This window comes from Amblyomma maculatum, chromosome 10 (assembly GCF_055883805.1).
Source record: "Amblyomma maculatum isolate TAMU_Amacu chromosome 10, ASM5588380v1, whole genome shotgun sequence".
Taxonomy (NCBI): domain Eukaryota; kingdom Metazoa; phylum Arthropoda; class Arachnida; order Ixodida; family Ixodidae; genus Amblyomma; species Amblyomma maculatum.
Window position 1 is genome coordinate 84,432,913 of NC_139353.1, and position 21,812 is coordinate 84,454,724.

Consider the following 21,812-nt stretch of genomic DNA (forward strand, 5'->3'; position numbering starts at 1 on the left):
CTGTAACGAATTGAAGGTCGATGATTGGCGCTTCGATTTGAACATGAGCTTAACTTCCCACTCCAACTATTAGGGTCATTTACCAGCGCGTTTGACTTTGAGACGCCAAGCTGAGCCACCACGTCAGCAGCTGCGACAATAGCTCGGACGCTCTCGCCTTTTATGCCATGGGACCAGAATGTGGTTCAACAACTCTTTCAGCGGAGTATGACGAGGCCAAAATAGACTTCAGAGCAAGGTCAGAGCAAATAGGAGCTGTGGCGCTTCACGTTTCGTTTATTTCTCACCCGTCTATGCGTAACGCACGAAAACAAAGCTCTGGGCAACGCGCCAATTTAAGTCTTTTAGCGGCTTGCAAAAAAATGCATTTATTGTCGAACTGTTGAATGAGCGGCGAACTGTTGTCCTCTTCTTGGTGGCTGATTGGATACCGGGTCCCAACCCAAAAGTGGCGGAACGTTATCTCTTAAGCACAACCCCGCATGACGATTTGTCCTTTTTCTATGGCAGCTGCATCCAGGCAAGCACTCATGTCCGTTTCCGTTCGGGTTACACTGTGCAAAAAAAAAAAAAAAAAAAAGGCTACTTGTTACATGAAATAAAACAAGAGAAAACTAATAGGCGCGTTTCTTCCGTAATGGCGTCTGGAAATGCTCTAATGTTAAAACTGTAAAGCAAACAACTAGCGCAATCAGTCAAACCTCACATTTTCTTCTCTACGTCATTTACCTGTAACGTCGTTTTCGAGCAAAATCTTTACTAATTATTGCACGGCCTGACTCGTTGAATTCCAATGGCAGATCTGGATCTAGTTTTTCCGCTCCGTTTGGGGCTGTCGTATTCCAATGGCAGAATTGGAGCGAGAGCTGCGTGTTTCAATGGCAGATTGCAATCAGGCGTGGATCACGGATCGCTCCGTGTAGCAGCGAAATTTGCTCCGCTTAAATCGGAGAATTTTGGCCAGAAGCCCGTACGCCACGTCTCATGTTTCTGCTTTTCCTCCCTGCCACGACGGGCGTATCCTCGCTTCCTCGTTGCTGCACGGTTGTCCGAGCAGCTGCGGATGACATGAAAGCTGTGTCGTCTTGCCGACCTCTAAGGAGTCAACTTTCACGCGGAATTCTAGCGGTGAAAAATCTTACACAGCGGGCTGCTATCAAAATCGGGCAAGGATTCGACGCCGCCGGCAAGCACTGGCATCAGGCCTATCGCAGTGAGCAGCCACTGCAGCGACGCTGTATGGACGAGCAGTGGTTACTGGTCGCAAAAGAAGCTGCTACAACATAAGATGGAATAACTTATATGTCAGGAGATTTTCTTTTATGATAACCTTACAGGCACATCACGTGAGCTTTATGCATGATTCACAAAGTTGGTCCTGCGCAGTACGGCAGCAGAAAGACAACGAAACTCTACAGCTAGTAATTACAACGCCGACGTGCGAAGCTTATTTTTTCGCATTCGGATCTAATTAATATAGTCGCATCCCAAGCAACTCAAGGACAATGTCCCTAACATTCTTCACGGTATTTGTATTATAACAAGCCAGCCACTGAATTGCTGCAGGTAGGAAATATTTTTATCCCCTTCTCTTGAGATGCCGTCGCGCGGCGATCGGTGTCGGCAGCTTTTTCAGAAGGCATGTGTTAGCTTCGATCTAAGATTTTGTTTATGCTTGATCAAAAACGTGAAGATTTATACCAATAAATGAACCTGTTTTGCCAGCAGCTGCAAAAATGTGCTTGCAACAAAGCGAAGGCGATGGCGGCCATTGAAGAGGGCGGAGCTACGAGAACCAGAGTGCGCGTTGGTTGGTTTCCGTCCACCAGTAAGCATGTTCCCGCGGAAGTGAACACATTCCAATCGCAAACATGGAGGAAGGGATCTACCCCGGAGCGATACTCTCCATTTGTGATCTGACCAAGCGCTCGCGATCTACCATTTTAGCAGATCTCTTGCTGGGTTAGTTTGGTTCATTTTGATTCAAAAATATTATGCCGTGATATACGAGCGCAAAGAAAGCACCCGAACGACGGGGCTAGGCGCCAATCCTGCCGTTTGTATGTCTTCTTTCTCCTCATCCGTCGCACCGTATTATTTTTGAATCTGTCATTGGAATTGAACATAAGTTTCGCCATGCTCTGACGCTCTGACCACGATCAAGCAAAGTAATCACACTCTCACTAACAATACACATAAATATACATTTGTTTTTAGAAAACGAAAGGCTGATAAAGCAGGCTAGCGCTACTCGGCCTGTATCTTGCTATTTCCGCCCTCTTTGCATATCAGGATTCTTCTTACCAGTCCTCTTTCTTGTATATGAGTGACCTGAAAGGCTTTATGACATCATGACCGCCTCCTTCTTAGTGAAAGGTGGCAGGGTTGTCCCAGCCAGTTCAAATATTCTATGCATGGATAGATGGCGCTACCTCTAGCTGGCACGTAGGTATTGAAGAAACGTAGACCCCTATGCGTATATTCTTTGGTGCTGAATTGTGATGCTAATTCCGCGCAACTACTAAAACCCATTAGAAAAGAGAACTCAAAACAGGTTCCAGACTTACTGGTAAAGCATTTTGAATCAGTCAGCTTCACTAGCAAAGGCGATAGCTTGGCATATATAGTATAACCCATTGTTGGAAAGCAAGCAAGAAGTCGAAACAATAAAAAACTACATCGACGAGGGCTTTCTTGCGCAATATTTCAACAAAAAGTAACTATTTTCTCACAATTGTTTTTGTGTGTAGCAGTGCATAGTTTAACACAGAATGATCCTAAAGTGAATTCCGCTGATATTTAGTTGCGTAGAGTTTGCATATAGCGATGAATGAGAGATACTTCAGTTTTACTCATTTAATATTTGCCAAGTATGTCTCCCTTAGCGGCCTGGTTAGAGCAATAGGATTTGAGTGACGACCTAAACAGTGAAGATTCTGTTTACTCCCCTTTACCCCCATCCATGGCCATGAGCCCTCCCATTCAATAAAGGACATTCAATCAATCAATATTATATTTAAACATTTATTAGTAGCATAGACGCCCACATGGGGCATGTGGGGATAGCCTAACATACTGTTTACCGCTAGCGTCGCAGAAGAACATCTGTATTTGTAAATTTGTAACCTATTTTCTAAACCTTATAGTGAATATTCATTCTCCTCGTTCATATCACATTGCTCTTCACGTTCAATAACTTTTTGTATTTTCTTACAGCGTTGAGAAAAATAATATACGTATTTTCGGAAACTTTGAAAAATTTATCTTCCCCATGAGTCAAACCAAACAGTAAACGCCCAGTCAAAATCAGTTTCTTGTGTTTTCAATTCATTTTCAAGTGCAAACACACGGCGGTTCCAGAAGAAAAAATTCGACTTCTCAAATTCATTTGCACAAATCTTCAAGCAGACCGCGTGCACTCGCTACATGGAAAATAAACAGAAGTTGGCGAACATCTACTCTCCTTCCTCTAGAGCGCAGAATTAAAAGCGGGGCTGCAAGAAATGAGGAGGAAATCTTGAAGACATCCTATTCAAAAATGTGGCGCAACAAACACAAACACAAGAGAAGATACACAAGACTCTTGTGTTTGTGTTTGTAGCGCCACATTTCTGAATACGATGCAGCACCAACTAGCCCCTCAAGCCGTTATTTTGAAGACATCCTATATCAGGTAGTTGGTTTACAAGCGATATTGTTTAAAGCATGCTTTCCTTCGGGGCCGCTTGTTGTAAAATTATACTTATAAGCCACGCTAGCGGGCGGCCCTGCGTTCTTATCTTATGGACGAGATAGAGAGACAGAGCTATGGGACGGGAAATGTATAGGTTTCACGTCAAGAGATGGGAAGCATTGAAAGTGGGTCAGAGACATAACTCGCGCTAATGACATTCTAGTGTAACTCGTGAAGAATAAATGGGCGCGGGCAGGGCATGTTGGGCTAAGAGAGGACCGACGATTTAAGCTAGAGCAAAAAATTAAATCCACCAGCTCCAAAGGGAAATTATACGCAACAGGCGGAAGCAGAATGTTAGGCGGGCGGACGGGATTAAGTTCGCAGGGGTCAGGCGGATGAACTCTAGTTCAAGACAAGGTTAATAGCAGGTATCGTGAGAAGTTGGGCGAGTTGTAGGTATTCATGTTAAAACGAGGTGCAGGTCAATTAAATCAAACACGGACATTGGAAATGGTCCAGAATAACTCTACCCGTTTTATTCTTTCAAGCTGCAATAGAACCGCGAGTATCAGTGCCATGAAATCTAGCATTAACTTCTCATCTCTGTCTTAACGTCGCAAAATGTTACGTCTGTGTATTTTTCATAAATTATTTCATCACCCACAGTTTTGTGCCAAACCTATCTCACCTTCCCCGTGTGTATTGCCAAGACTTTACCATATTCATATAGTTGGCATCTCTTTCTGCAGAACAAATGATTTCTTCCTGTCATTTGTACCGCGCACACCGAATAAGTGGAAACACCTTCCTTCCTCGACGGCCATCATCACTGGCCACCAATTGTTCAAGAACGTTATAGCTAATACTGTATAACTGTGAGACATTCGTTATATTGTTCTGTTTTTCTTGCCCGCAAATGCTGACAATGCATACTAAAGAGCCTTTTTTATGTTGTTCTGCTTCATTAACTCCAGTGGGTAAAAACGTTTTTATATGTTTTGTACCCACTCCCCTCTATGACTCCGTAATGGCCCTGAGGGTATAATAAATAAAAAAAAGAACAAACACGGAAGAGAAGACAGCGCGACACAAGGGTTCACTCGCAACTGAATGGTATATTCCGAAAAAAAAAAAAACAACCTAATGAAAAGCTGAACCGGTTTCGAAGCCGAATAAAATTCGGTGGTTGAAAAGTAGGTGCTTCATTATTCATTTGTGTATATTGTTTTTTAATTCTGCCGAAATGAAAAAGATTCCTGTGAAAATTAGACTTTACGCTGATGACTGTGTTATTTATACAGAAGTAAGAAAAGTATCTGATAAACAACTACTTAATAGTGCGTTACAAACAGTTTTCGCATGGCGTGAAGCATGGAAAATGTCGATTAACTTCGAAAAAACTGTACTAATGAGAATCACTCACAAAAAGAAAGTCTTACCCTTCGATTATTGTATTAACGGCATGATACTCACCAAAGGAACAGAATATAAATATCTAGGGCTCTGGGTCGGTAACAATCTTAGTTGGAATAAACATGTTGATCTCATAACGTGTAACGCTTTTCGTAAACTCTTTTTCTTGAGACGAGCATTGCGGTTGTCGACCCCATCTGTACGCCTGCTTGCTTACAAATCTATTGTTCTGCCTACCTTAGATTATGCTGCAAACATTTGGAACCCGTTCACACAAACTAACATGAATAAATTAGAGAAAGTTCAAACGAGAGCGGCACGATACATATATAACAATTACCGGCGTACATTAGTAACACACCTTTTAAAAAAAGCTGGCCTTCCGATAATAACTGAGCGAAATCGTTGTGCACGACTTACATTTCTGAACAAATAATTAAAAGACACTACCGATCAGAACTCACCAATTTGCTTGTTTTTTTCGTCCGGATACGCAACCCGACAACGACAGCAGCTAACTTTAACTCCTTTTCGCGTTCTAAATAACTGCTTTAAATACTCATTCCTTCCACGAACTATTTTCGATTGGAATAACCTCACTAACAATGAAGTGCTGCAGCCATCACTGACGTTGTTCTCGCAACATATCACCTAGTTTCTTTTTATTGCTTTTGTTATTTCACCGCTGTGTTGTATATGTTTGGTTCTATTCCTATAATTGTGCAGAAGAGCTTCAACTTGCACTGTAATTATTGTTTATTTTTGCCTGTTTTGTTGAGGAGCTTAGTTTGTATTCCCACCCTGCTAAAATTCAACACTGAGATTGCACTATCAATAAATAAATAAATAAATAAATAAATAAATAAATAAATAAATAAATAAATAAATAAATAAATAAATAAATAAATAAATAAATAAATAAATAAATAAATAAATAAATAAATAAAATCGCGTGTTAAAAACAAGCCGCGGGCATGCCCTCTTCCCTGCCGGGAGCGGCGTTGGCGGGGCGTCGAAACTGGGGAACAAGCGGATGTAACGTCAATCGCGGAATGCAGGCCGGCGTTTTGCATGCGTGTTTTGCTCCATCCCGCGCTGTAGTGATCGACGGATCAGCGCAGTCTGCTGCTGCTGCTATTTGTGTTCTCCGGTTCGGTCGATCTGTACTGAAGGCTACGCGTGTTAATATATTACAGGAGGTAAACCAGCAGATACGCTGATTTTGCGGAGTGGCGCGCCGCGCTCTTTGACGCCCTCGGACCGTGATCCTCTTTTGTTCAGTTGTAAAATACAAGTCGTTCAACATTCGAAAATATTTCCTCCTGTCATTAAAAGTAAACATTCTTGTGAATGTGTGAAGCGACCAGTGGCCGTCTGCACAGCTTTCCGTTGTACGAACATGAGTGGTCCTGGCGACATGGTGCTTTAGAGTTTTCCAAAGGATAGGAAACTTTCTGCGCAGTGGGACTCTGTCATAAAAAGGAAAAATGTTTTGCCTTTGAAATCAGCGTTCTTTTTCCCTGATCATTTTCCTGCCGATGACGATCATCGATCTTAGGAACATTTGCTGCCATTTGAGATCGCAATTAAATCAGCGTAACTGAACCCGGTGCTGTTTTCTCATTGTTCTCGCGCGTAATTAGGTTAATAATCTCGGCTTCACCGTCGTTACGCTTAATTGAGGATACCGAACATAAAATGTGATTCGCGGCTCACTAGTTACATAGCTCGCTGCCGTTCTGAAAAATTACCAATTAGGTGCAGAAATTGAAATGCCACATCAGTAGAACCAAGCTGCAATTGCAATAGTAATTTAAAACGCAGTGTCTGGAATGCCCCGCTCCTCGCGTAGCAACAGCGCGCTCAACTGTCGACCGAAGCCAGGTCTGCCTTCCGCAAGCTCTTCGTGGATCCCTTGCGCTAGAGTCAATAAAGCGTGTTCAAATTTATTGTTATCTTAAATAATAATTCCAGGGATAACGGAACTCCTGTTGAGGATCGCCGACTTGTACTGAGATGCTGGTGGTAGTGTTAACTGGGATACAAGCAATCTTCTTTTCACAGCTGTTTAGGGGCAGTCGCCGTGGTGCGTCTCGGTTCATCCGACATTCTTGTATACATTAGCTCATCTGCAAAGGCGTCGCCTTCATTAATGTCATCTTTACTCCGTTGTGAGGCAAGGTGAGATGCAGTAGGGAGAACAATGAATAGCACATTTACTACAGCGCTGCACAATCCCCAAACCTCGTCTGCTGTTGCGACGACCAGGGAGTGCGCTCGGCTAGACCGCCCGTCAGCCGCGATCGCTGCCGGCACCGTTCCGATAACCTCGCTTCATATGGCGTTGCAGGTACTGTGAAGTTGCCTGATTTCTTCATGCAGCTAAGGCCGGACTATTTTGGGCTTTAGGTTGATTAGCAGCGTACAGCTCGAACTAAGCTCCAAAGACAGGATGGGCTGCAGCTGCAATATGCGTGCGTTTGTCTTTGCGCAGGTGGGCGAAACTCGAAAGTTGTGTAAACGGGCTATGGAATAGGATTGCATCATATTCAATACATAAACAGAAACAAGCTTCAGTGTTTAAAGGGCAGTTGTTTAAGCGTGGCAGCTCTTGCGCTTTTCGAATCGCGCAAAAGTGCTGATTTTGCTTTCGCAGCTGAACTACTCGACAGCGTCTTTCGAAGCGCCGGTTCTTCGTTTTTGTTTTAGAACTACTTGTTTTACGAACGCTTACGGTAAGTATCCAGTACGTTGTTCGAATAATCAATAACATTTTAAATCGAGGTTTCAAGTCGCCTGAAAAAACGCGCACGCAGCAACACCGCCTTCATACCGCGAATGACGTCATGTGTGGTCCGGCCAACTACCGACAACAGCGGCGTTTGCTTAGAGGGCTGACCGACTGGAGCACGTTATCTTGTAAAACTGCTATTTGCGTTGACTTCCACTATTTTTAAGTGTAATATTCCTGTTCAGCGGACGAACAACAATAAAATGCCACATAGAACTCTTTTTTTGCCAAAAACATTTCAGCTTCCCCTTCAGATCACAAGAGAGGAGAAAAGCAAGCAAAACCTGAAGCCGCATCAGCCGCATAAGCGATCTAATCCGAGCATCAAAACGCGCGTATGATAAAACCTGGAGTAAAGCGGAAAACACCAATACAGAATATGAACGCGCCAACACATTTGTCATCAAGAAATGCAATTTCAGGGGTTGTCAGGGTGACAGCGGGGGTAATGACACTCATGCCAATTGATATTGCGATGTATTAGGCCTCCATGAGCTGTCGTGTCAATTTGTTAGGGTATGTAAAAAGAACAGTAGTATTCTCAAATTTTAGAATGCGTCGATCACGTGCGCTTTCCTGATCTCTTACAATCGATCCCGGCAGTGGTCAGCTAGATTAGAGCGGTCTTGGCATATCTGTCAGCACCCCCATTGACATATGTGTCAGCACATATGTCAGCACCTCCTCTGTCAACATGTACACATGTGTAACCCGCTGACACGAAGGAAAGAAGCCAACAATCGGCGAGACCAAGGAAAGCATTGGGGATTCTACTTTGTCTTCTTTTTTATTAATTTTACTTCGGTAATCACGTAAATTAGTAATGTACAATCCCCAATGCTTTCCTTGGCCTCGCCGACTGTTGGCTTCTTTTCTTCATGTATTATCACGAGCACCTCACGAATTGACACATGTGTCAGCATCCCCTCTGTTACCCTGACAACCCATGAAATTACATTTCTTGATGACAATAGAGTTTGCCGCCTGCTTGTTCTGTACCACTGTTTTGTGCTTTACTTCACGTTCTATCACGCGCATGTTTTCATACCCTGATTAGAACCCTTGTGCGGTTGATGCGGCTTCTGGTTTTTTTTTTCTATTCTCTTGTGATCTTAAGCTGTTTTGCTCGAATAACGCATTCAGTTGCGGGTGACCGATTGTATCGTGCTATCTTCTCCTAAGTGTTTGTTATTTCGCGCTTGTTTTAGCATCATTTGTAGGTATACGGGAGAGGCCTTTGCAAACAATGGGTACAGTTCGGATGAACATGATGATAATTCTCAACAGGCTTCAGTGTGCACGCATCTTCGCAGAGAAGCATGGACTATGGATCTCCTTGCTTCGTCGTTTTGTTTTCACGCGGTCCAAGGTGGCATATTTATCGATCTTTTTCACAGTGGTAAATAATGAAACTAGCGCAAGGACGCAGAAGGATGCTGGTGTCAATCTTTACCGATGTGTACCACCAACTGGTCCAGCTCTCCCCTCTACTTTTTATAGTGTGGTCCATATCGCGTTTGCATTACTCTCAGGGCGAGCCGGCGAGCTGACGAACTATATGCGAATCGTAAAAAAATGAACAAAGTTGACTTCATAACAAAACGATGATTCTTATTGGGTGCTCACAAATTTCTGGCTATTTTCGATCTTGATTTGATATTAACGACAATGACGGTCCCATAGCATTACTTGCGTCTGATATCTCCAAAATACAGTGTGAATCCAAGAGTGTTTCACGCATTTGCAGATAGCTTGTTGTGACACGAACATCAGACATTTGAGAGGCAGCGAAAATAAATGATTTAGCCTTTAAAGTAGTTTCTGATTGAACACCGGAAAAGGCGGCAGTTTATTGTATTAGAAACATGTTCTAGACCGCTGTAATTGCACCGCTGTCTCTTATAAATTCCCAAAGAGAATTCTTCGCCTAGGAGGTGGCATTGCTCGCAGGGCGTGCCACTTACTGGCGCCTAAACAGACCGCGAAAAACATGATAAGCATCACTCCGTAGCTCCTTCTCGCCTGCACAGCCCATTCAGTCTAAAGAATGTCGCCTTCGTCTGAAACCTAGATTTGAGAAAAACGTGTAAAAACCAAGCAGGTCATTTTGTACAAAGGTCTGTCGCAAGGCTTCCCGGCAACGGTCATGGTGGGGTCATTTTATTTCACTACCTACATATCATCCACATGCCAGTAAGTCCTAGACTAGTTTGGAATAGGTATATTGGAAGCGACGACGCTTGTACTCCTGACTGTGTGGTGTATTTGTAAATGCAGTCCCCTCAGCACAAAGACATATCATATGGGTTCTTCTCTGCATTGCTCAAATGAAGAAAAGACATAAAGACACGCAGGCTAAGAGGTAATACTTAGGCGACACCTGAATTTGCCCGAAGATTCGTTTACATGCGTTTAGTTGTCTGCGCATGAATTTATAAAAACTACCTGCTACTACAGGCTGTAGCGAACTAAATGATTCGCAGTCGTCATTATGAGAAACTTAGGTGATACTAAACCGGAAATAAAACACTCATTTCGAGCCATGTAAGTACTAGATGATATTAAGTATGGATAACGCACTCATATTCACTTCACCAAATATTTTAAGGTCTGTCTTTTCATTACCTCCCTTCTGTTGCATTGAAGTACAAACAATGTTGTGCCTGGAGAACCCTACAATTTATTGTGAAGTATGATTCGTAAGTGAAGCGCATGGCTTGCCAAGTTTACATTGCAAATCCTTAGAGTTACGCATTCTGTACACGGATACACTGAGCGTGATAATTTTTTATTTGTGACTAACGCCAAAAAGTGCGGATGAATAAATCTCAAAAAATCGACAACGTCAAAAGGTATTTCCCAAGCAATATAAAAAAAATTAAACACGCGCGAAAACAGATCGATACCATACCTGGTATTTTAATTAAAAATTCATTTTAGGCACTCGATATCTGGCAGTATTCTCATAACATCAGTCAGCATGCCTTTGCAAACCTCTGCAGATTCTGCAACCCTTCAGGCGACTCTACCTTCATCATTGACACGCTTGCTCACTATGGATGATGCCACTCTGCTTCTCACAAGAAAGGAGCACCTCCAGCGCCGCTTCTCACAAGAAAGGAGCACCTCCAGCGCCGCACACGTGCTGTTGTCCCACCGTGTGCGGTAATCCTCCTCAGCGGTCTTACCCGCGCCGAGGAGGTTGAGCTTCGGAGGATGCGGGTCGGGGTTGCCCTCATACCTGCTGTAATTCGAACACGGCCTCAATATTGATATTTATATCAACGTTCAGGATGTCTTGTTTGCAAGTCAGAAAATCACGAGAAAGATATTCACCACTTGTGCGTTTTCCTGGCACTGAAGCCGTCGAGAATTCGGCACCTCACGGTAGTGGGCCTTTTGCCGAAAAACTCATGATCGTACATTGCTTGGACGCAAGGGGCTTATCATCGCTCTCTCTTGAACTTTATTAGAACAGTCAACCCTTTTTCTTTCATTTATTACCCCCTTAAAAATTAATTTACATATTGCATTATGCCCTGATGCAATAAACAACGTTTTTAAACAAAATAGCCACGTCGGCTAATATATTGTTACTGGAGGTTGATCCCCGACGGTAGAACTCGAAACGGGCACACGGAGGAAACTTAAATACCGTTTTTGATAGTAATTGCCTCAAGGCTCTATTCGTTTTCTTTTTCTCGATAGCGATATGAATAATTAGGCACATAATTTTAGCGGCTCACCATGAGCGATATGCATTATGTATTCATGTTTGTGCCGAGTCTGAATGACGTTTTCAATATGGAAACTACCCCTTGCACAAAACTTGGGTATAACTTCTTAACCATCATTTTACTTACTCTTGTTACAGCATATAGGGTATACGCAACGTGGAACACCGTCCTATTCTAACTCTAATAAAAAAAAAATCTACACTGCGAAGACATCAAAGGACGAAAATTCCATTGTTGAACACTGCGGAAACGCATCGTCACAAAACTACTGTAGTCGTTTAATTTGGCTGAATACATAAAATTTGACAATAATCGTTATAAAAATCGACATCACGCCGTCATTAAAAAAATAAGTTAAATAGCCCCACCTAAATAACCTAACTGTGTGATTTGATAGACTATTAATGTTGTTTCGGCACTTCAGCAATAAGAATTGAAATGAATTCGCGCAGTATTTTTATTGGGAACGTCCCCTCCGAATGACAAATCTCAAGCCACAAAAGGAGATCAAATTGAAAGCATGTTCCGTACAGTAATTAGAATGTTATTCTCTAAAACTAATTGCTGGAAGAACGAAATATTATAATATGTACATATCCGTCGCCTTTATCGTCACTGTTGCCGTCAATATATGCTCAAATGTAGAAAATAACGGTCAGACAACCAATACGCTTGATTTCGTGTCACATTTGTGAGGAAGTCGCCCACTGGGCAGCGTTCAGGATATAACGTACCATTGGCCTAACTGTCTATCATCAATCTTCCAATCAGATTGTAGATTGCTTTAAAGTAGAGGCTCGGAACGACAACATATGCATTTCTAAGAAGGGGGGTGTCTAATGAGATGTAAATTACCCTGCCTTCCTTGACCGAAATTGAACTTAAAAATAATGAATTATAATGCGAAGTAAAATGCGGTGTATAAAGAGCAGACCGATACGGCGCCCTCCTTATCTCAAACACCTACTAAAGGTACAATATTTATTTGCCGGACTGAAAGGCGAGATTAAAGGTGCTTTGCGACTGCACTTAAGACTACGCTTAGGGGAATTTTAATCATTTACTTAATAGCGTTAAAGCCACTTTTCACAAAAAATCCAGCGTCAGCGGCCTTCCTGCAGCGTTTGTGTCGTCAAGGGCAAATCACGAACATGGCCCTGGCTGGTGGTAGACTGTAGCTGACATGGCCGACCACTAATTGAGCACAGGGCTGCCTGACATTACATTAGGCATCACCTGCCAACACGGCCTGCTCCTCTAAATGGGGGAGGGAGGATGATATCAGAATCAGCCCGCCACGACACTTCTATTCACGTTATCCCTAAGCCACGCAGGCGGGATATACGCATGGCTAATGCTGAGCTGTATACGTGAGGTGGAAGCCTAGACTATCGTGTTGAGCTGAGCTTAAGAGTCCCCAATAATTTTTCCTTCTATTGACAGCGCTGTGTTTAGCATTAGCGCTATGGGGTTTCGAATTTTGGTCGCAAGGTTTTTTGAAAGAAAACTACCGCTCTGACAATTATCAGGATTTCCACTACACAAAAATCAAGATGACGACGACGGAAATTCCAATGGCGCGTCTTCTGAGTGTAACGACATTTATGCTTCCTACGTTCTCAAAAATCACGATCTACGCAGTTGTTTTGGTCGGAAAGAACACAAAATGGGCAAAGTAGAGTACGGATGTCACTACTTACAGGCCTGATACAGTCTTTGTGTGCTATGGGTCCTGGTCCTCCAAACCCCGCCCTGCAAGAGAGTAGAGGGAGAGGTGTTGGAGGAATAAAAGAAGGTCGCTGTTTAAAACATGCTATTTTAATGATGAATGAATTGTTGAAGCAGCATCTTTGGAGTAAAAATATATGGTTTAAATAGTTGATACTGAGCAGGGAATGTATTATTGAATCGAAGTTTGGGTCACTAGCAAACATTATGGTACCTATTATAGCTAAATTTAGTTCGAGACTGCCAGCGAGTAGAAAAGCCAAACTGAGCATCACGAAATCAAGAAATTGAAAGTTACATATGTTTTAATAATTGCAGCTAAGTATAGGGGGTTACAGGAAAATAAACAAATGTATAGGCAAAACCTGATTACATTGGAAGTCAAATATTAGATACAGTTAGGAATCCAGCACAGAGGGAAAATAAAAATAACCAATTGTGAGCTTCGAGACTGAGGTTTAATGGCACAGCCAACATGACAACGAAGAATGAATACACAGCCCGTTGATGATGAGGATACACAAACAAGGATGATGTTCCATGAAACGAAAGGTGATGATGAGTAAACACAGATGTGGATGAAGTTCAAAATAAGTGCTGACATGTTCTCCCCTTCCCACCCACCCCGTCCCCGATTAGGTCGTAGGAATTAAAGATAAGGACGGTGGTGAAGAGTGTAAGTCGTGACATTTGTACAATCTCAGTTCCACGACCGTGACGTCGTTGACAGGAGCGGCGGGGGTTACGCGATGGTTCACCGGGGCAGTTTAGTCGAGCCCCGTGCATGAACCGATTAAGCGGCTTAGAAACTTGTAAGACAAGGTTGGCGTGCGTGTAGGCGTCCAGAATAAGACTTCTTCATCGAGATTGAATGACACCTCATGGTGAGAAGAGTCGTAGCTGCTTTTCTGCGCAGTCTGGGCGGCTTCTGTGTCGAGTCTGGCAAGTTCATGGTAGCGGGTACAGTGGGTGTGTCAGCGAAAACAGGCGCAGAGAAGGATGCCTCCTGGCAGAATTTTGGGATTGACCATAGACCAGGAAAATGATGGAGTAGCGGGTCATGCATTGAATGGCAGAGTTTTGTGCGAAGGTGGCAAAAGGAAACAAGGAATCCCAGTTACTGTGGTCAGGGTCGAAACTTGTGGAAAGCATATCGGACTGAGAGCGTTGGAGACGTTTATTGAGGTCATTAGTTTGTGGATGGTAGGTGGACTTCGTTTGTGAATAATGTTTGCGACATGAAGAACTTCGGCCATGATTGCACTGAGGAAAGACTTGCCGCGGTCGGACTGGAAATCGCGAGGAGCTCCGTGTCGCCGAATAATGTCTCGGAGGAAAAAGCTTACTATCTCCGCAGCCGAACCAGAGGGCAGTTTAAGCATACCGGATGAGGTGATCCACAGCTGTAACAATCTAATGATTTCCCGCCGAGGTGAACTGTACAGTGCCGTGTAGGTCAATGCCTACAACTTTGATAGGTGTGAAAGGGCAGGGAAATGGTTGTAGTAGGCCCACTGGAAAGATGTTGACCGTTAATGGTGTTGACATGGCAGATAAGAGGCAACGTACTTGGCAACACTCGTTGAGATGTCGGGGGAGAAAAAGCGGCTCTTGAGTCGGTCGTAGGTTTTAAGGTAGCCAAGGTAACCGGAGGTGTGATCGTTATGGAAGGCGTGCAAGATGTGATGGCGAAGAAAACTAGGAACAACTGGCACCCATGGTTGGCCAAAAGGGTTGTGATCATATCAGTGAACAATCGACCCTGCATTTTAAATTTGGCAAGTTGATGGTGCTATCGAAAATTTGGGGGAAGCGAAGTATCTGAGCCGATCGATTATTGTGCGGCAGTACGAGTCGGCAGGCTGAGCGGAAGCCAGGTCCTTCTGAATGTCGGAAAAGGCGGCAATCGACACGGTATGCACATTCTGGTTGTGCAAATAATTTGCAAGGGAGGGAAAAGAATTACTCAGTAGTGCCAGAACATTCGAAGACAAGGGGGCAACGAGAGAGGGCATCAGTATCGTGGTGTTTCTCGCGAGACTTGAAAATTATGGCAAACTAAAGTCGTGAAGCTGGAGAATGCAGCGCCCGAGCCGCCCTCTTAAATGTTTCAGGAATGAGAGCAAGCACAAAGCGTGGTTGTCAGTGACTACCATGAAATGCCAGCTTTTTTTTAAAAGGTAAGGGCGAAGGTTTTGACCATCCAATAAAACTGCAAGACACCTTTGTTCGGTGACAGGGTAGTTCTGCTCAGCCGGAGCTAGGGAGTGGCTTGCGTAAGCGACAAGCTTTTCGATGGATGAATCTTGTTGTAGTACTACGGCGGCAATGCCGTGGCCACTACCATCAGTGTGCAATAGTTGGAGAATACTCATCAAAATGTTATAGAACTGGATCTTATGCCAGAAGTTGTTTCAGCTTTTAAAAGGAAGTGTCGCAGTCGAGGGGCGTTAAGCGGCGAAAGTGCTAAAGGCGAAGCCGCTATTTCTTTCAGTACATAGAGGACCCGGTCGGCTTCAGGCATGATAGTGTTCACACGCTGACAAAAGGAGGGTACATCCTCATTATATGACATGTAACTCTTCCCGGGAAGCTGCACGCATGTATCTATATTGTCTTGGTAAGCTTCGAGGCCGGTGGCCACCGTTCCAAAGATCTGACGAAGCTGAATAGTAAAATAGGTTCAGTCAGGAATGGCGGCCCGATGGTTAATAAACCATGTTTTCGCTACATGGCTCAAGAAGAAAGCGATACTCAAAAGTTTTCTTAAAGCGCCCCGGAAGTTGTAGGTGCTAGCCCTCGTACTGTTCAAGCAAATTGTAAACGTCGTGCCCGTTGAGGCTAGAAAAATCGGGAGAATCACTCTGCCAGGTGGTTATATCCCATAAGGCTGCGCTGATTGCGTAGCTTGGGGCGCGTAAGTGTGAGCAGTCCCGGCAGAAGCCTCGGGTCCGGGTAGCACGACAGATGAGGGAACAGCAGCAGCTGGGGGGACGGCAGCCGAAGCATGGGGAGGTCGATCGTTATGCTCCATCCTGGCAGAATGACCGACCTGGGTTCGACCGGAATATAGCTGCAGGCTTTGATTGAGAGGTGGGAGGTTCGCAACAGGCTCCACCATTTGTGAGCTTGGAGACTGAGGTTTAATGGCACAGCCAACAACGTCCTCGATGAACGAACACACAGCGCGTTGGTGATGATGATTCGCAAATGAGAATGAAGTTCCATGCAACGAAGGGTGATGATGATGAGTAAACACAGATGTGGATGAAGTTTACAATAAGTGCTCACACAATATATCAAACAAAGGAGTAAATCACGATTCGTACATCTTTCTCAGTATTTGTCTTCATGCACTCTCGTGAATATCAATTTCATTGTACCACGTTTTCATCATAACAATAATATGCTCAGACTATGGTAACAGGTATGAAAATTGCACCTAAGGTAAGGTTGGAGAAACGATGCCATTTGGGTATCACAATTCAATTCCGGTGGCTAGTGTGAGTTGTTGAACAGCTTATGCCACCAAAAGTGATGTTGGCACCATTGATACCAAGAAACATCGCTTTCAGAGAGCGCGTGGCAACCCGGCAGCAAACATTAGGGAAGTGGCTTCTAGCAATAATGGTTGGTATTGCTGGCATTACTGCTTTCTTTATTTGTGGCGCTAGATAAATGGGTTATAATGAAAAGTTTCCAGCTCATTGTAGCGGCGGCCGCCAATTATTCCCACATTCTGCTTAAATAATTCAGGGGGTGCACTTACGTCTTTGTAGGTGCGGTAATGCGAAAGCACACAGAGGCGTCCTGCGTTGGCTTTGGTTTACTTGTTTTGTAGAATCTGGATTGAATTTTGACTCTGACTTGGATTAGGTCTGTGTGTAAAGTCGCTAGTAAATATGCACTGTCATTAAGGCGCTATAGCATACTGATCTTGACTGGTTTGGGTACTCTGTTTTGTAGATTCTCAATTGAATTCACCGCATTAACTTGAATTCGGGACATGATCAATGCTGCAAGTCATTATGTATTGTCATTGAAACATTACACCTAATTCATCATGACTGTATTCGGCATTGCTTTGTTATGTGGGTTCTAGATAGAAATTTTGGCTATAACTTGCATTCAGCCTATTATTAATGCGGCTACTTATGCAATGTCATTAAGTCATTGCAGGGATGTAATCCTAACTGGATTCAGCATTTTGTCTTTTATTTGTTACATGTGAATTCTGTTGTATTGGGTTTATATATGTCTTTTGGTAAAGCATTCCGCGCAGAGTTGCTTGCTGCGTGCGCCAATGATGAGACAAGAAAGGCTTCATTAGCACCTTTCCGCTCATAACACTTCGACTTTGAGCAGTGGTGCTGCATCCGCGAAAGTGCTTACCTAATTGATGCGCGAGCGCTATGCTGTCTCTGCCCACTGCTTTCTATTAGATACATCATGAGTGATTCTACAGAGAGGTACGTGCAGCTAAACCAGAAGGGCATTCGTTAGCCGCGCGAAAATTGGTTAATGACACCCGATACTATTGAGGTTGAAGGTCATTAGTATAGTCATCTCTATGTTCATGTAAATATTTATCATTTCTTTTTTTACTCATTAACAGATAGCATTTTAGAGATTAGAATTATTATCTTAGCCTTAAAGTCACTTTATTCAGTGTCTATGCCATAATTTTAAAAAGATATGGTGAAAGGTAGACTTCAAAGCTGAAGGATCTGACAAAATCTTTGAATTCGTAGTGCACCTAATTAACAGTTGGCATACTCACTCGCTTATGGAGAAGAGTATGAACGAAAATGCCAGCAGTAAAAGGCGAGGGATCATATTTGCCAGGAGTCTCCGCCTATAAGAGATATTTCTTTTAAGCAACTTGTGTTCAGTAAATAGTCACAGTACAAGGTTTTTAAAGTTACTCATTCACCTTCCCTAATGCAATTATCAATGTTAAATACTTCCTGTTATATTGATATTGGGCCGTGGTTTTTGTACAGAGGCAAAAAGACCATATTTGTGCAGGGTTCAACGGCTGAGCACATGCCTAAATGTACATCACAAAACGATGGCGCGTACTATGAAATTGGCGATGTTCAGTGCTGCAAATAATATTTACAATGTGGTCCATTTGAATTTCTAAATATAGCTTCCCCTTACGGCGTGGCGAATATTACGTTCGATAACAACGGGACCTTGAGAGAGGCCGCCTAAAAGCAGATACCGTTGGTGTCGTGGTGCGGCATGATTGCACTCTTACAACAATATCTTCTCAATTATATATGCAGAAAGCATTATGGTAATAATGATTGTCTCAATTTTTACTGAAGTTTTAGTATCGTTCTTCTAGCAGAAAATTTGATAACTTGAACATTCATTTCCAAGCAAAATAAGCCACAGTCATGCATTTCATGCTCTCATCACTGGCGTTGTACTCACCGCTACTTCTTATGTCTACAGATCTCGGCTTCTAGAGTGTATAGAAGAGATTACTGAAAACGTTTTCGCGTGTGCTCTTGACTTTCCTATTGCGTCGTTTCCAAAGCCTATTGCAAAGGAGCGCCGGCAAGCTTTATCGAGGCAAAATTTCTTAACTCATTAAAAATTCAGCAGTCAAGCTGCTGGCCACGTTGCACAAAAATGATTAATTTCCTTGTTATACTGCGTTGCTTCAGTTGCGACAATTAGTCTGTGCATTGGTGATAAGTGTAGGCTAGACTAGGGCACTCAGATCTACATGTAAATATGTCTAATTCTTTTCATGTATACCAAAATATATGGGTTATGTTGATATATGCGCATGAGCAAACCAAGCGAATGTTAGCTTAAATATTGGTTCTACAATTTATTCCGTGTCTCGATTTGGTACTGTAACTGTTCTGCGCTTGATTGCACAATTACACAAAAGATGGTTGCAAATACGTGGGCAGCCACGAAGACAAGGCACTAACCAGGGTCCTTGTGTTTTGCTCTATAAAATTTCTCTCTGTAAATAACTGGTCCACATCTACTGCTTTGGCACTTGGAGTGAGCACCACATTGCATTCCGACATTACAGCGCACTAAGGTAGTCTCGAAGATGAGCATGGCCGGCCACCAAATAGGGCCGTAAGTTTGATGTAGACGAAAAGCTAGGCGCCCATGTGCTGTGCGATATCAGTGCTCGTGAAAGAACCTCAGGTATACGACATCTCTCATACCTTGATTCGTTTTGAGGCAATAAATCCCACATACCAAACCAAACCTAAGGCCATTATATTTGCTTCCTAGGAGCGTCATAGTATCCATTAAATGTAAGATGAAGTTAGTGCAAATATTACTGGAAAACGTAATCAGCATGTAGAACACAGTTTAAAAACAGAATAGTTAGCTCTTGAACGCTAGTGTAGAACGAATTGCTTTAAGCATTCTTGAATATTTTTTTTTTAATGATAAGGATACACATATTAGGAACCACTGTACAAAGAAAGCAGCTTAAATAACTAGGCACTTCAAAAATCCGGTGGAACGAACCTGTATATTTCGCTTATTTGATTGATACCTGATTCGATTTCATAGGTATAATTTATCGGACGAGTGCCTCCATTTAATGGGCCGATAATTCTGATACATTGTGTTTTGTGATAGGAAAAGAAACCTGAAGACTACATTTGACATTTAGATTGTTGGCTCTAGCGATGCTTTCTAGAGAATCGCGCTCCAATTATATTTATTGCATCGAAAAGATGAGCCAAGAATGTAGCAGAAATAGATTCCTAAAGTGTTAACACAATATCCAGGCTAATGCTTAGCGCAATAAAATCTGCAAGAAATCGAGGAGCTAAAAGTAAATGATTGCATTCGATACTGTGTGGTGAAAACAAAAAACGCAAGCTTGGCCTGTTCAAATCTGCACAATTTAAACAGACTGCATCCTTGAGAATAAGAAACGTCAGCGCTGTATTCAGAATCACTAAAAACAAATCAGCAGCTGCATCTCAGTAATTTCGACCTTTTGACAAGAAAGCATTTTTTGGTTTCTGGGTTTCAATATTGAAAATTTAGTCGTGCTGTAGGAAACGCCGTATAGCACGTATTTTGTGTAGTTTATACAGGACCCTAGTCATTTCGCCTCGATGGGGGCCAAGCGAATCATGTGACGCAGGGTGTGACGAAGTAGATGTAATCTAATCCTGCAAAGGGTCTCCCATGTTGCCAAAATGTAGTTTTTCATTTTCATTTTGAGTATATTTCGCCTACATGGGGTGCCAAGCAATCATGTGACGCTGAGTGTGACGAAGTAGATGTAATCTTATGCGAAGAGTCTTCCATGTTGCCAAAATAGAGTTTTTCATTTTGTTTTGAGTATGTTACAGCTTGGAGATAACACGATTTTTTCGGTGCACGTGTATATAATGCCTGCTTAAATCAGATGAACCAGCAGTAAATTTTGTACATCTCTTTTCTGGCCGTTTAACCAGTTTAGCCTTGATTTTGTTGTATAAAGGAGCTCGCGGAGTGTTCACAGCGTGGGACATGTGTAGAGAAATTTGCGTTCCATGAACAAAATTTAACAATGAGTATTATGAGAAACGACCGGCGAGTAGCGATATTGAGCCGTAAGCATTTTATACTTTTCTAGTGGAGCAGTTTTTAGAAACATCGCAAGAAGATTTGAGAGACTATTCGCTTCGTATAGTCTGCGACAAGGAAGTAATAAAGGAGCACCGCAAAATAATAACATTTACATGAAGAAACAATTCTGGCGTGCCCTGCGCGATTACTTACTTCAACCCACTCTATAGAGCATAGTTCACAGTGCTTCAGATCCGCAGAGAATGGCAGCACGAGAAGGCACATCATGAATGAAGAATGGCAGTATTGTTTAGAGGTCACACCAAGGCGAATGAGCATAGAGCAGATAAAACGGACTGCAGCCAGTTATTTTGTGCTGAGCTGTGTTTGTGTGGCTAATCCAGTCCCAGTCCTTTAATATGCAGCAACTTACATTGCCAGCATGGTGGCGATCGTCCGATTAGTGCACTGTACCACACTGTTCGTTTGGAGATGATATAATATCAATTGGTGAACATTGCAGGCGCTGCGGCGAAGGCCTCCGAGAATGTGCGCTGTAAATTGGCGTCCACGGTCACTAATGAGAGCTGCAGGAGGCCGTGCCGAAGAGTGACGAATTGAAGTAAGAAATGAGATACTTCAGATGCACAGCGGAAGATATCACGTGTCTCACAATAGCGGGTTAAATATTCTATGTACATAAGAATCCATAGGCTTCCTTCAGAGGACCGTGGGAAAGGTCCAATAAAATCAATGTCAGTTTGATCGAGCAAAGCTGGTGGAAGTGTGACTGCCGATGTTTTCCCGCTGGACCTGAAGTAGGCAGCCTAAAAAGCTGGCATTGCGCACAGCTGGCTACATAGCGCTTGATAGCTGAGTGCATCTTTTACCAGTAGACTCTATGTGCGGT

General features: G+C 43.0%; 1 long non-coding RNA gene across 1 annotated transcript; it reads right to left on the minus strand.

The window, feature by feature from the left end:
- Window positions 1-342: 342 nt before the first annotated feature.
- LOC146176921 (uncharacterized) lies at window positions 343-18,931 on the minus strand. Its single transcript, XR_014701233.1, has 4 exons — window positions 18,788-18,931; window positions 18,126-18,200; window positions 13,318-13,369; window positions 343-554 (listed from the first exon to the last, which is right to left on the minus strand). It is a non-coding gene; the product is annotated as an uncharacterized LOC146176921 (long non-coding RNA).
- Between the last annotated feature and the right edge of the window lie 2,881 nt (window positions 18,932-21,812).